Below are 13,241 nucleotides of genomic sequence, written 5' to 3' on the forward strand. Positions count from 1 at the left end.
CTGAAGAGCATCTCACCTAGACCCACCCCTCTAACCCTGCATTTCCCATGGCTAATCCACCTAACCTGTACCTCTTTGGACTGTGGGAGGAAACCTGAGCAAACCCATATGGACATGCGAATGTGCACATTCCACACAGACAGTTGTCTAAGGGTAGAATTGAACCCATGTCCATAGCAGTGCTAACCACTGAGCCACCCTAAGGAATAGGGACAGATGATAAATGCTGGTCTATACAGCCACACTAACATCCAATGAATGATTTTTTTAACAAAGGGCAGATGATACGTAGCTTGGTTTCTTCCCATAGATGTTGCCTGAACTGTTATGAAATGTAGCATTTGCTGTTTTCAGTATTCCAGCATCAGCCGTCATTTGCTCCTCTATATTGGAGAAGGTGCAGGTTCAAAACTGGTCCTGAAGGTATCCCTCAGTGTGCTTCTCCATCATTGGCCAACGCTGCTATCATTTGCCCTTTTGGCCTTTAACCTCCTCTCTTCGACTCTTTGTGTTCCTTTGGTTGTAAGGGTGTACATCCTACAGACACAGTTTAAACCATTACTGTTCCTGTGTCAGCCACGCTGCCTCTCTGCTTTCCTCACAGGGTTCTTGTCTGTTCCCAATGTTGGCTTCAATGCTCCTGGGATTTCTCTGGACCTCACAAACATGATTCTGTACTGAACTACACCTCAAAGCTGTTGCAGCAACCCAATCTGAAAGTAACTTTGGGTATCTCACATCTGCTGCATCCCCAGAAAGGATCCACAGAAGGAGGTTTATACATGACTGAACCTATCGTCCAGCCCTGATCTTTCTGTGAATGCAATGCTGATTCTGCAGGCTTTTCAGCTTCCGCTACAGAGAGACAGTAAGAACTGCAGATGCTAGAGTCAGAGATAACATAGTGCGGAGCTGTAGCCTCTGCTACAGTCTGGTTCCAGATTGAAGAATTGTGCTCTGAACTTAAGTACATTTTCTGACTCTTTTGAATTTTACAATGAACTGCAGCTGTTTTGTCTGTCAGTTTCTAGATACCTCCTAGATTTCCATTCTCACGGAAAATCTTCATTGTGTATTCCAGGCACGGCCCTTCAAACTGCTGCTGGACATCTCTCATTGTACTCCATTTATCAGATCTCCGTCCAATGAATTAACTTATATGTATTCCTTTACGTCTTCCTAAGTCCACTTCACAAGTCACTTTTCCACCCATTTTTATATCATCACAGTTAATCACTGTGCCATCCTAGCTTCTGGGCAATGCTTGAAAATGTGCACTGAATGTTGAACACGAGAGCATTTGGGCTTAATTTTCTGAGTAAGAAATGGAGAACAGCCATATTTGTGAGGTACCAGCCACGTAATAAACAGTAATTACTTTCAGGGCAGGGGTAGGAAGGGGTTTCAGAGTTCCCCAAGCCTGCTCTACAATCTGCCAGAGCCACTTCAGAGAAATGAAAACTACAACAACACGGTGTAGGCCTGAAACGTCAGCTTTCCTGCTCCTCTGAGGCTGCTGGGCCTGCCGTGTTCACCCAGCTCCACACCTTGTTATACTCTGTACCTCATACTGTTTTGTCACTGTCCTGTGACTGTTTGATGGGCATAGTGTAGAGGGACCTTTGCCATGTATTTAACCTGAAACATCAGCTTTCCTGCTCCTCTGAGGCTGCTGGGCCTGCTGTGTTCCTCCAGCTCTACACCTTGTTAACACACATTTATATAGCTGCTTTCATACAGCAAAATATCTTGGCTTGCTTCAGAAGAGTTTTTTCGAACAATGTCTGGCTGCAAATGACATAAGGGCATATTGAATAGCTGACCAAAAAGGTAGGCTTTTAAAAGGACCACCTTAAAAGGAAGAAAAGGGAGGCAGAGAGCTTTAGCAAGCAAATTCTGGAACTCAGGGCCCCTGTAGTTGAAGGCAGTCAACTGTGTGCCTGCAGGGACTATTTAAAGTTACAAAACACTCACTTAACCTGGCTTATTGAAACAGGCACAAATGTTAGTCATATCATTCCTTGTCCTCAGGCCTATAAGAGGGTGACAGGCACGGTGTATGGTGCAGGATGTGAAAGTTATCACTTGGTTGAATAGTATCTTGTGGAAGCTGGACGGCAAATACACTGCAGAATAGCACTGCCACGGTAGCAGTTTAACAGTCTGTTCCTTCATTTCACATCAACACTGGGATTTAACAGCACCATCATATCACAGAAAGAAAGAACAAAGGTTTCAATAGTTTTTGCTGATCTTCACATCAATTAAGTATTTTTGCAGTCGCAATGAAGGAAATGTAGCTGCAATTTTGCACACAGCAAACGCCTACAAATAGCACACTAGCCAGATTGTTTTTCTGATGACAGTCGAGGAAGAAGTATTGGCCAGGAAACCAGGAAGAACTACTCTGCTCTTTTTGGAACCAGTGCAGTGGAATGCTCAACATCTTCACAACAATGTGGATGGGGCCTTAATTTAGTGCCTTGTCTGAAAGACACGTGACTGTGCACCACTCCCACAGTATGAGTACTTGGAGGATCAGCCGTAATTTTTGTGCTCATGTTTCTGGCATCGAATCTGCAATCTCTGACTCAGAGTCAAGAGGGCTAACCACTTAACCACAGTCAAGGACTGGCAAATAAATCAGCAAGAAAACCTCCAGGAAATAAGGAAACAAAAGCACTATTCCAAAATCATTGGCGTCCATCTTCTGCACTCCTTTCCATTCTCAATCTTGCAAACCCAAGTTACGTCAGGAGGCTTTGAGGGTCTTTGTTGGTCCAGAGTAACTTGCCAATATTAACATTTATGATACTTCAAATGTAATTTATCATAAAAAAATCATTGAGTCCCTAGAGTGTGGGAACAGGCCACTTAGCCCATCAAATCCACACCAACCTTCTGAATAGAATCCCAATCAGACCGAATATCCCTACCCTATCCCTGTGACCTGGCATTTCCCATGGCTAATACATCTAGCCTGCACATCCCTGAACACAACAGGCAATTTAGCCTGGCCAATCCACCCTAACCCGCACATCTTTGGACTGTGGGAGGAAACTGGAGCACCCGGAGGAAACCCACGCAGACACAGGGAGAATGTGCAAACTCCACACAGACAGTCACCCGAGGTTGGAATCAAACCCAGGTCCCTGGCGCTGTGAGGCAGAAGTGTTAACCACTTAATCGTGTTAAACAAAATCAGAAAGTGCAGGAGAAAGACAGCAGAGAAAAACTGAGCAAATATTTCGTGTCCATGCACTGATGAAGGATTGCTGGATTCAAAACTTTAACACTGTTTTTCTTTCCACAGATGCTGCCAGACCTGCTGAGTTTCTCCAGCAATTTCTGATCCACAGTACTTTGTTTTAATCAATCATGTGAAGTGAATTGCAACATTGCTATCCACATTGGTCATTTATAAATAGCACTGTTATGTGTGGTCATTGAATCCTTACAATGCGGAAAGAGGCTATTTGGCTCATCACGTCTGCACTGAACCTCTGAAGAACATCCTGACCTATGCCTGTAACCCAAGCATTTATCATGGCTAGCCTGCATATCCCTGGATGCTACATAGCAGTTTAGCATTGGCCAGTCCATATGTTTGAACTGCAGGAGGAAACCCTTCCAAACACAGGGAAAATGTGCAAACTTTACAAAGGCAGCCACCTAAGGCTGGAATTGAATCCAGGTCCCTGGCACTGTGACGCCGGAGTGCTAACCACTGAACCACCTTCAGGTCACTGGAAACCCAGGCACAGTTGCACAGGGACCATAATTACAAAACATGTCAACTACAATCTGTCTGTGGCCCTTGTCAACTATTTGATATTGCATAGAAAAAATTGCAAAGGTTATGCAACACTCTGCAAATACGTGACACCAGCTGAACGACAAGGTAAACAGATTGGAACCACAAAATAGTTTCAGATCAGAAGGAGACTGTTCAGCCCATCATGCACATATGGGTTTTCTGCAAGACTAATTTAACCCATTCCACTTCTGTACTTTTTCCTTGTAGCGCTGGGATTTTTATTTTCTCTTCAGGTGCTTACCCAATTCCTTTATGAATGCTTCGATTGACCCTTTCACATGCTCTCTGACTGTACATTGCAGACCCTAACTGCAAGAAGCTTTCCTCACATCACCTTTGATTCTTTTACCAATAACCTTAAACCTCTCTACCAACAGGGAATAGTTTAGTTCTACCTAATCTGGATAGACCCCTTATGGATTGTGAACACCAATTTACCAGATCTTCTGGGTTAGCTATTAATATTCTGTCTCTCTAATTTGACTCTGGTCAACAATGGCAAGAATGCTGCTAGTAATTGGTTTAACACTGATAGAAGGTCTCCCGCCACGCGTGGCCCATAAATTGCACAGTTCTCTTGCTATTTTGCTCAATGTGTTGTGGTTGTGAGCCCATCCCAGAGCAAACTAGGCTGGCATTCTGCAGCCGTTGGCATGGGGGTCGCATTGACCAAAATCTCATAGAAACTCAAGCTGGTTGGATTGCCATGAGAATCCAATGCAGGCGGCCCAAGGGGTTATGGGATGGATTTTATGGAGCACTGCAGAGCCTTCCCTGGCTGAATAAGAAGTAGATGAGAACAGCATGATTGCTTTACGGAGAGACTTCCTCCCCAATCTTGGGTAGATGTCCTGTGTTCTTGAGATAATTGGCTAAGCAGACACTCTGGTATCTTCCCAAATAACCACTTCTCAAATAACCTTGTGATAATTACTATCTCTACCAGGATGTGGCACCAGAGGAGTGTTTGAGGTAATTTGCTGGCAGCAAAGTTCCTTTACCTTGGGCCTATCCAGTGATTTAGAGGATACACTATGATACAGAGTATCTACTGTTCTTAGATAAGAAGAAGGTTCAATGCACGGAAGCAATAGGTTCAACTACATTTGGCCAGGCATCATGACATGTGTCTTGGGAATCTCGTAAAGATACACCTACACCGCTCGAAAGCTAGAGTAGAACTCGATGGGTGAAGTCAATGTAAAGGTATTTCTGCTACAACGCATGTTTCGTTAACGTGAATTGGCTGTAACACGATTGATGAATAGTGGATGCTGTTTGGATAACACAAACTTTCTGCTGTACAGGTATGGTGACTTCCCTATAATGTGCTTTTCTATAGCGTGAGGTCACATAAGAACGCAACTATTGCGTTACGGGAGAGCCACCTGTAATGTGAATGTGTACTCCCTTCAGAAACATGATTTGATACAACAGGCTCTAGCTCTGTACTCCAAATAGGGAGGCCGCAGTTGTAACTACAGATAGTACCACTATACTGAACAACCCGAGTATGTAAAGGGTGGGGGCGCCGAGGTAGGAAGGGGTGATGTGGAGAGTGTGGTTGTGGACGGGGCACAAATATTTGGAGGGGTGGGTGGCTGTATTAACTGAGGAAGAGCGTTCCTATGTCCAGGGGCCTGCGCTCCCAGCATGACACCAGACCTCACAGCTCTGGGCTTTCGACATAGTATAGGCCTTCCCTGCCAACTAGGCAGCAGCTTCAGTCACCACTAGTTTCTTTTTCATTCATTCATGGATGAGGGCTTCACTGGCCAGGCAGCATTTATTGTCCCATCCCTAATTGTTAAGAGTCAACCACATTGCTGTGGGTCTGGAGTCACATGTAGGCCAGACCGGGTAAGGATGGCAGCTTCCTTCCCGAAAAGACATTAGCGAACTAGATGGGTTTTGCTGACAATCAACAATGGATTCATCATTAGATTTTTGATTCCAGATATTTATTGAATTAAGCATTTGGGTCCCCAGAATGTTATCTGGGTCCCTGTATTAACAGTCCAGTGATAATACCATTAGGCCATTTCCTCCCTTTAGTTGGTCACTAAGGGCCTGCAGATGGATAAACTATTGAGCATCTTCCTGGCCTAATTTCATTTTGGTTGGGGGGATGAGTGGGGAGGTGGGGAAAGAGGGTGGGGAGAGAGAGAGAGACAGAGAGAGAAACAGAGAGAGGCAGAGAGAGAGAGAGAGAGAGAGAGAGAGAGAGAGAGAGAGAGAGAGAGAGAGAGAGAGAGAGAGAGAGAAAAAAAAACAGGTATGCTGGTATGAGGAATTGTTGTAATTGTCAGGAAGGCCACCCTATAGATTTAACATGATCCTCACCTTCCTACCTTAGATGCATAAAATCCAGCCCAAAATTCCCAAGAATGAGAAAGCAGAGTCAACGTTTCAGGTCCATTCCGAAGGGACACTGGGCTGGAAACACTAACTCGGTTTCTCTCTCCACTGATGCTGCCAGATCTGCTGAGTATTCTCCAGCTCTCTCTGTGTGTGTTTTTGATTTCCAGCATCTGTGGTTTTATTATCGCGTTCCCAGGACGAAATGCCTCCACAAAGGCAGACAGGGCCTTAGGGTAGCGACGTGCAGCCAGGTGGCACTCCCTCACGGCTGTGCTGTTGGTGCCAGCCTAGAACTTGGGCCCTAATCGGGGCAGTCTATACTTCAGGGATGTGGGATTGCTTGGGATCAACCGAGTCTGGGAACCACAGGCTTTGAAAAGCCACATCTGAACATGCTCCATAATGACCCACCTGCATACTTAGCAGTTAATCTGCAATTGGAAAATCTTCTGGTTATAATGACATGACATTTATTGCCTCGCCATCTTCCTCGAGCTGTTCTTGAAGTGTGCAGTATGGCGAGGACATGCATAATGACAGGCCATTGACAAGGAAGACCAGAGGAACTGCAAGTGGTCATTACCTCATCTTGTGATTTTGGTTATCCCATAATCTCAGACCTGGAACACAGAAGGGAAATCACAAAGACGAGATTTGCAAATACTCTTAACAATTTTGCCTCCTCAAGCAGAGGCTGAGATGGGCCGGATGCCTCTAATTACAGCAAATCTATTCACTGATCCTTCTTTCTCTTCAACTGCGCAGCATCCCAAAGGAATTTCTGGAGACACTCCCAAGGATCAGGGACTGGAGTTACATGGAAATGCTAGAGGCAACAAAAACAGAAGTTGCTGGAAAAGCTCAGCTAGTCAGGTCTGAGGAAGGGTCACTGGACCTGAAACGCTACTAATGGACAAAAAGTGCTTTCTAATCTAATTCTAAGGAAGGGTCACTGGACGTGAAACATTAACTCTGATTTCCCTTCACAGATGCTGCCAGATCTCCTGAGTTTTTCTAGCAATTTCTGGTTTTTGTTTCTGCTTTCTAATCCATCCTGTCTCTGTCCCTCTAGAAAACTAGGGAACCCCTCCAACTTCTCTTAAAACTAAAAGAACCGCAGATGATGGAAATCAGAAACAAAAAACAAAAATTGCAGGAAAAGCTCAGCAGGTCTGGCAGCATCGAAGGAGGGAAATCAGAGTTAGCATTTCAGGTCCAGTGACCCTTCCTCAGACCTGACGAGCTGAGCTAGGAAGGGTCACTGGACCTGAAATGCTAACTCTGATTTCCCTCCTTCGATGCTGCCAGACCTGCTGAGCTTTTCCTGCAATTTTTGTTTTTTGTTTCTGATTTCCATCATCTGCGGTTCTTTTAGTTTTAAGAGAAGCTGGAGGGGTTCCCTAGTTTTCTAGAGGGACAGAGACAGGATGGATTAGAAAGCAGAAACAAAAACCAGAAATTGCTGGAAAAACTCAGGAGATCTGGCAGCATCTGTGAAGGGAAATCAGAGTTAATGTTTCACGTCCAGTGACCCTTCCTTAGAATTAGATTAGAAAGCACTTTTTGTCCATTAGTAGTGGGGTCAATAACCAGGGACATAGATTTAGGGAAAGAGGTAGAAAGCTAAGATTTGATTTATTATTGTCACATATACCTAGGTACAGTGAAAAGTTTTATTTTATTTTGTGTGCAGTACAGGCAGATCATGCCATAGAAAGGGCAGAACAGTAATAGAACAAAGTGAAGAATACAATATTATGGCTGTCCAGGAAATGCTCAAAGAGTGAGATCAACATTAAATTTGAAATCTGAGAAGTCCATTCAGAAGTCCAAAAGCATTGGGGAAGAAGCTGTTCTTGAACCTGTTGATACATGTGTTTAAATTTTTGTATATTCTGTCTGACAGAAGAGGTTGTAAGAGACTATAACTGGCATGGGAGGGGTCTTTGATGATGTTGGCTGCCTTCCCGAGGCAGCGGAAGTATAGATGGAGAGTCAGTGGATGGAAGGTTGGCTTGTGTGATGGACTGTGTTGCATTCGCAACGCTCTATAGTTTCTTACGGTCCTGAGCAGAGCAGTTGCTGTACCAAGCCATGATGCATCCAGATAGAATGTTGGTGAGGGCCCTTACAGACATTTCAAAACTCCACCGGTGAAGAGGTTAGTAGACAAAAGACACAGATTTTATGGTAATTGCCAAACCAACTAATGAAGGCAAATGAAAAAGAAAAGCAAAACTCTACAGATGCTGGAAATCTGAAATAAAAACAAATTGGAAACACTCAGCAGCTTAGGCAGCATTTTTTGCTGCAGAACAGAATTCATTGTTTTGATTCAACGCGAAGCCTTAATCTCAGAACGTGAGAGGAATTGTGACCAGGAACACGCTGCCTGAGGACGGCAAGGGCAGATTGATTGGGGTCTTTCAAAGGGAATGGTGTTAATATTTGGAAGGGTGAAGTCTGTAGGGATTTCGTTGGTGAGAAAGGAAGTGGGACTAATTGTATAACTCTTGCTGGTACAGGAATAATGGGCTGAATGGTCTATCTCTATACTGCAAGAGTTTATGTTATCGACCGCAGCCTACTCAGCAGACCAACAATATTGTGAAAGCCCATTTAATCTTGGCTATGCTCCAAATTGTTTCATAATTGGATGATGAGTAAAGCAATTTGACTCATGACACAGGCCCGATTGGAATACTAGAAGCCAGGAGACAGGTATGGCTTAGGGCTACTATTCTGTCCATTGATTTTTACCTCTCCATGGACTAACTATTAGATTAGATTTCCTACAGTGTGGAAACAGGCCCTTCGGCCCAACAAGTCCACACTGTCCCTTGGCGCATCCCACCCATACCCATCCCCCTATAACCCACACACCCCTGAACACTACGGGCAATTTAGCATGGCCAATCCACCTAGCCTGCACACCTTTGGACTGTGGAAGGAAACCAGAGCACCCAGAGGAAATCCACGCAGACACAGGGAGAATGTGCAAATTCCACACAGACAGTTATCCGAGGCTGGAATCGAACCTGGGTCCCTGGCCCTGTGAGGCTGCAGTGCTAACCACTGAGCCACCGTGCCACCCCAACTATCAAACCACTCTCCCTCCAAACCTTGCTAACTATACACAGCAGCTAAAGAAATCTCACATCTCCAGCTAAACTACCCAGTTTTTAAACATGGAAGAGTATGGTGGCCTTTATTGCAAGAGGATTCTAAGGAAAGGAGGAAAGATATCTTGTTGTAATGGTATTCAAATATGAAGTTACATGTAGAGTATGGTGTACTGTTTCAGTCTCTTTATGCAGGGAAGGATCAACTTCAGGGTAAGTGTAATGAAGGTCCATTAGATAGCTTCTTTGGATGGTGAGATTGTCCTATGGGGAGAAATTGAGGAGACTGGACCTGTTTTTTATGCAGTGACGAATAATATGAGGTGGATCTCATTCAAGTGTGCAAAATTCTTACAGGGCTCATCAGGGTGGCTTCAGGAAGGACATTCCTCTATGGGGTCTAGAAGCAGAGCCACAATCTCAGAATAAAAGAAGTAGGTCTTTTAGAGTGAGGTGAAGAGGAATTTCTTCAGATGAGGAGCAGAGGAGAAATGAGGAGCAAAAGTTGAACATTCAGCCCATCAAGCCTGTTCCACCATTCAATCAGATCATGACTGATATAATTTGTGTTTCGAATTCTACATCTTCATTTGCCACAATAACCTTCAATTCTTTGGCTAAAAAGAGCCAGTTCACCTCTGACATAAAAAGAAATGTTAAGAAACACTAGAAATTGGGGATCCTATCAACATTTTCTGTGCAGCTAAGTGCATTGGATCAGGAGGGGCACAATTAGCCCCTTGAGGCTCTATGTACTCAAGAAAAGTCAACAATAAGAAATAGCAGCTGGAGTAGGCCATTCAGCCCATTGAGCCTGTGCTGCCCTCCAATACAGGAAGTCCCCAGGTTACAGCCATAGAGACATATAGCACAGAAACAGACCCTTCATCCAACTCATCCATGCTGACCAGATATCCTCAATTATCCCAGCCTTATTTGTTAGCAATTGCCCCATATCCCTCTAAACCCTTCCTATTCATATACCCATCAAGATGCCTTTTAAAAGTTGTTATTTTACCAGCCTCCACCACTTCCTCTGACAGGTCATTCCATACATTCACCTCTCTGTGCATGAACATGTTTGCCACTTAGGTCCCTCTTAAATATTTCCCCTCTCACCTTAAACCTATGCCCTCTAGTTTTGGACTCCCTAACCCTGGGGAAAAGACCTTGACTATCACCCTACCCTTGCCCCTCATGATTTTATAAACTTCTGGATGTGAGTTTGCTCACTGAGCTGGAAGGTTAGTTTTCAGACGTTTCGTCACCATTCTAGGTAACATCATCAGTGAGCGTCCGACGAAGCGCTGGTGTTATGTCCAGCTTTCTATTTATCTGTTTAGGTTTCCTTGGGTTGGTGATGTCACTTCCTGTTCTTTTTCTCGGAGGATGGTAGATTGGGTTTACCATCCTCCGAGAAAAAGAACAGGAAGTGACATCACCAACCTAAGGAAACCTAAACAGATAAATAGAAAGCGGGACATAACACCAGCGCTTCATCGGAGGCTCACTGATGATGTTACCTAGAATGGTGACGAAGCGTCTGAAAACTAACCTTCCAGCTCAGTGAGCAAACTCACATCCAGAACCTCAACCTGAGCTACAAATCTTCTCATTTTATAAACTTCTATAAGGTCACCCCTCAGCCTCCAATGCTCCAGAGAGAATAGCCCTAGTTGGTTATGAAGTAGAGCCCATTTGTAAGTCAATTTGTGTGCAGGTTGGAACACCATGCAAGATAATATAAAAAGCCAGTAAGTACAGGAAATTTTCAGATTTAAAATGACACCCCTGTACGTGATCACGTTTGTAAGTATCAGTATTGGTAAGTCAGATATTCAGAACTTGGGGACCCCCATATGATGATGCCTTCAACTCCACCTTTCCACCTGCTCCCCATTCCTCGAGGCCAGAAATCTGTGTCGAACATGTCTCCGATAATTGGGAGAATAATGTTCAGAACAACAAAAAGAGTCCAATTCAAATTTCACAGAATGAGCTGCACCACCTTCAAGCCACTGCTCCTGCCACTTGCATGTGCCGGGGGAAACAGAACAGCATCCATGACACTATAGCCCAGAAAGGGGTCAGCTATACTATTCATCTTCATCCTTGTTCCAGAAGCAAAACACTTGAAATCTAAAATAACAACAGAAAATGCTAGAAACATCAGAACGGGGCTGATGAAATGACATCAACTTGAAAAGAAGCTCTGCTTCTGTCTGTCTCTCTCGCTTGTTCACAGATTATTGCTAGCTCTGCTAATGTTTCCAGCATGTAGCATCCCTGTATCCAGGGGTCAGTCAGCTGGATGGCTGCATTACAATACAGAGTGACAGCAACAGGGTGGGTTCAATTCCTACACCAGCTGAGGTTACCATGAAGGACTCTCCTTCTCAACCTCTCCCTCACCTGAAGCATGGAGACCCTCAGTTTAAACACCAGCAGTCATCTCACTCTCTCTAATGAGAAGGGCCCCAGTGTCTTCCTCGCTTACTACAGTTTGAAGTGAAGAGGGATAAGAGTAAATAAGGAACATCAGTTGATACTGCCATTGATCGGGGACAGAAGTTTTACAAAACAAGATTGAGTGCATTTATATGGGGGATAACAAAGTGTAGAGCTGGATGAACTCAGCAGGCCAGCAGCATCTCAGGAGCACATTTGCATTGATATGACCCCAGTGTACTGGCTGAAAGGAGACACGGGAATAAGTTGCGACAGGAAATTGTAGATACAGTTCTAGAAGGGTAAAATGTTAAACAGATCTGGTAAATAGGGCTTTCTTCAAGGTGTACGAATTAGTAGCAACTTCTCCCTTTCTTAAACTTTCACCACAAGCGATGCAAACAGGATACATTACAAAGCCAAAGGGCAGGTCTATCACATTTACATTACAAGGATATCAGTGTACAACAAGGGAGGACGAAGCATTTCTCTAAATGACACCGAAAAGTACACATCCCTCGCACGGATGGCATTAAAGAGCCGGTGAGTCACCAAGAAATATTGATTTAATGAGCAATTTGAGCTTCAGGTTCTAAAATCAGCCTGATTTAGAAAATCCTGCGCTGTGTATACACCCTGAATTACGACAACCTACTATCTTCCTTGAAATGAACAGAAGTGCACCCCCCCGATCGTTACCACAGCAGACGTCGCCTTAAAAGTTACCATCTCGCAAAAACACACCAACATAGAAAGATGTGCCAACGAGAGGTCCGAGTCTTAACACTTTCGGAAAGCAGAAACAATCTTAAAAAAAAAACTCGCCGTGAGCAATAAAAAGACATCTTTCCGCCGTATCGTCCGCAAGAGTCTCGGAATCTGAATGAAAAACTGACTCACGCCGCACTTTGTTACATTTCAACAGCAACAACAACAATGTACGCGATCAGGCAGTAGGGGATCCCCCAGTTAGAACTAACAGATTTGTATCCGATTATTGTGGGGGATTCGCTTGCTCACGCCTCACCTCCCAGGAGAGCGAAGTGTCCTGCAGGGCTGCAGATTGCTGGTCTCTCTGGGCTGTCGAAGCGCTGTCTGGGCTGGGGAACTGAGCCAGACTGGCCACTCGCTTTCACCCACAAATACTCCTCATACCCTGTGTGGGAGGCGTGCGGAAGCGCCGCTGCGCATGTATCCTGGCTTTATTATAATACAGACCCACGTATGTTAGATAAAGGCTGGAAACTGTAGTTCTGAATAGGGGCGGGGAGAGAGCGCTGCACAATGAAACGGAAATTGCTAGAGGAACTCAGCAAAGTGGCAGCACGCGTGGGGAGAGAATTGATACTTTACCAAACTGATTCCTCGGGTGTCCTATGATTGATTAGGTTAGGACTGTATTCACTGGGAGTTTAGAAGGGGGGGGGGTGCGTTGCGGGAATTACACAGAAACCTCTTAAATGATTGTAAACAGGCTAGATGCAGGGGCGGCA

General features: G+C 44.6%; 1 protein-coding gene across 2 annotated transcripts in view; it reads right to left on the reverse strand.

Annotated features, from left to right (window-relative positions):
• Positions 1-12,934, reverse strand: part of capn5a (calpain 5a) — a 100,211-nt gene extending 87,277 nt beyond the window's left edge. The window contains exon 1 of one of the 2 annotated variants that reach the window (XM_048533535.2): positions 12,776-12,934. The gene's annotated coding sequence lies outside the window, so the exon portion shown is untranslated. Of the gene's footprint in view, positions 1-6,589; positions 6,700-12,775 lie in introns of those variants that run through there. The other variant, XM_048533536.2, reaches the window with a different exon arrangement.
• Between the last annotated feature and the right edge of the window lie 307 nt (positions 12,935-13,241).

This window comes from Stegostoma tigrinum, chromosome 6 (genome assembly GCF_030684315.1).
Source record: "Stegostoma tigrinum isolate sSteTig4 chromosome 6, sSteTig4.hap1, whole genome shotgun sequence".
Lineage (NCBI taxonomy): Eukaryota > Metazoa > Chordata > Chondrichthyes > Orectolobiformes > Stegostomatidae > Stegostoma > Stegostoma tigrinum.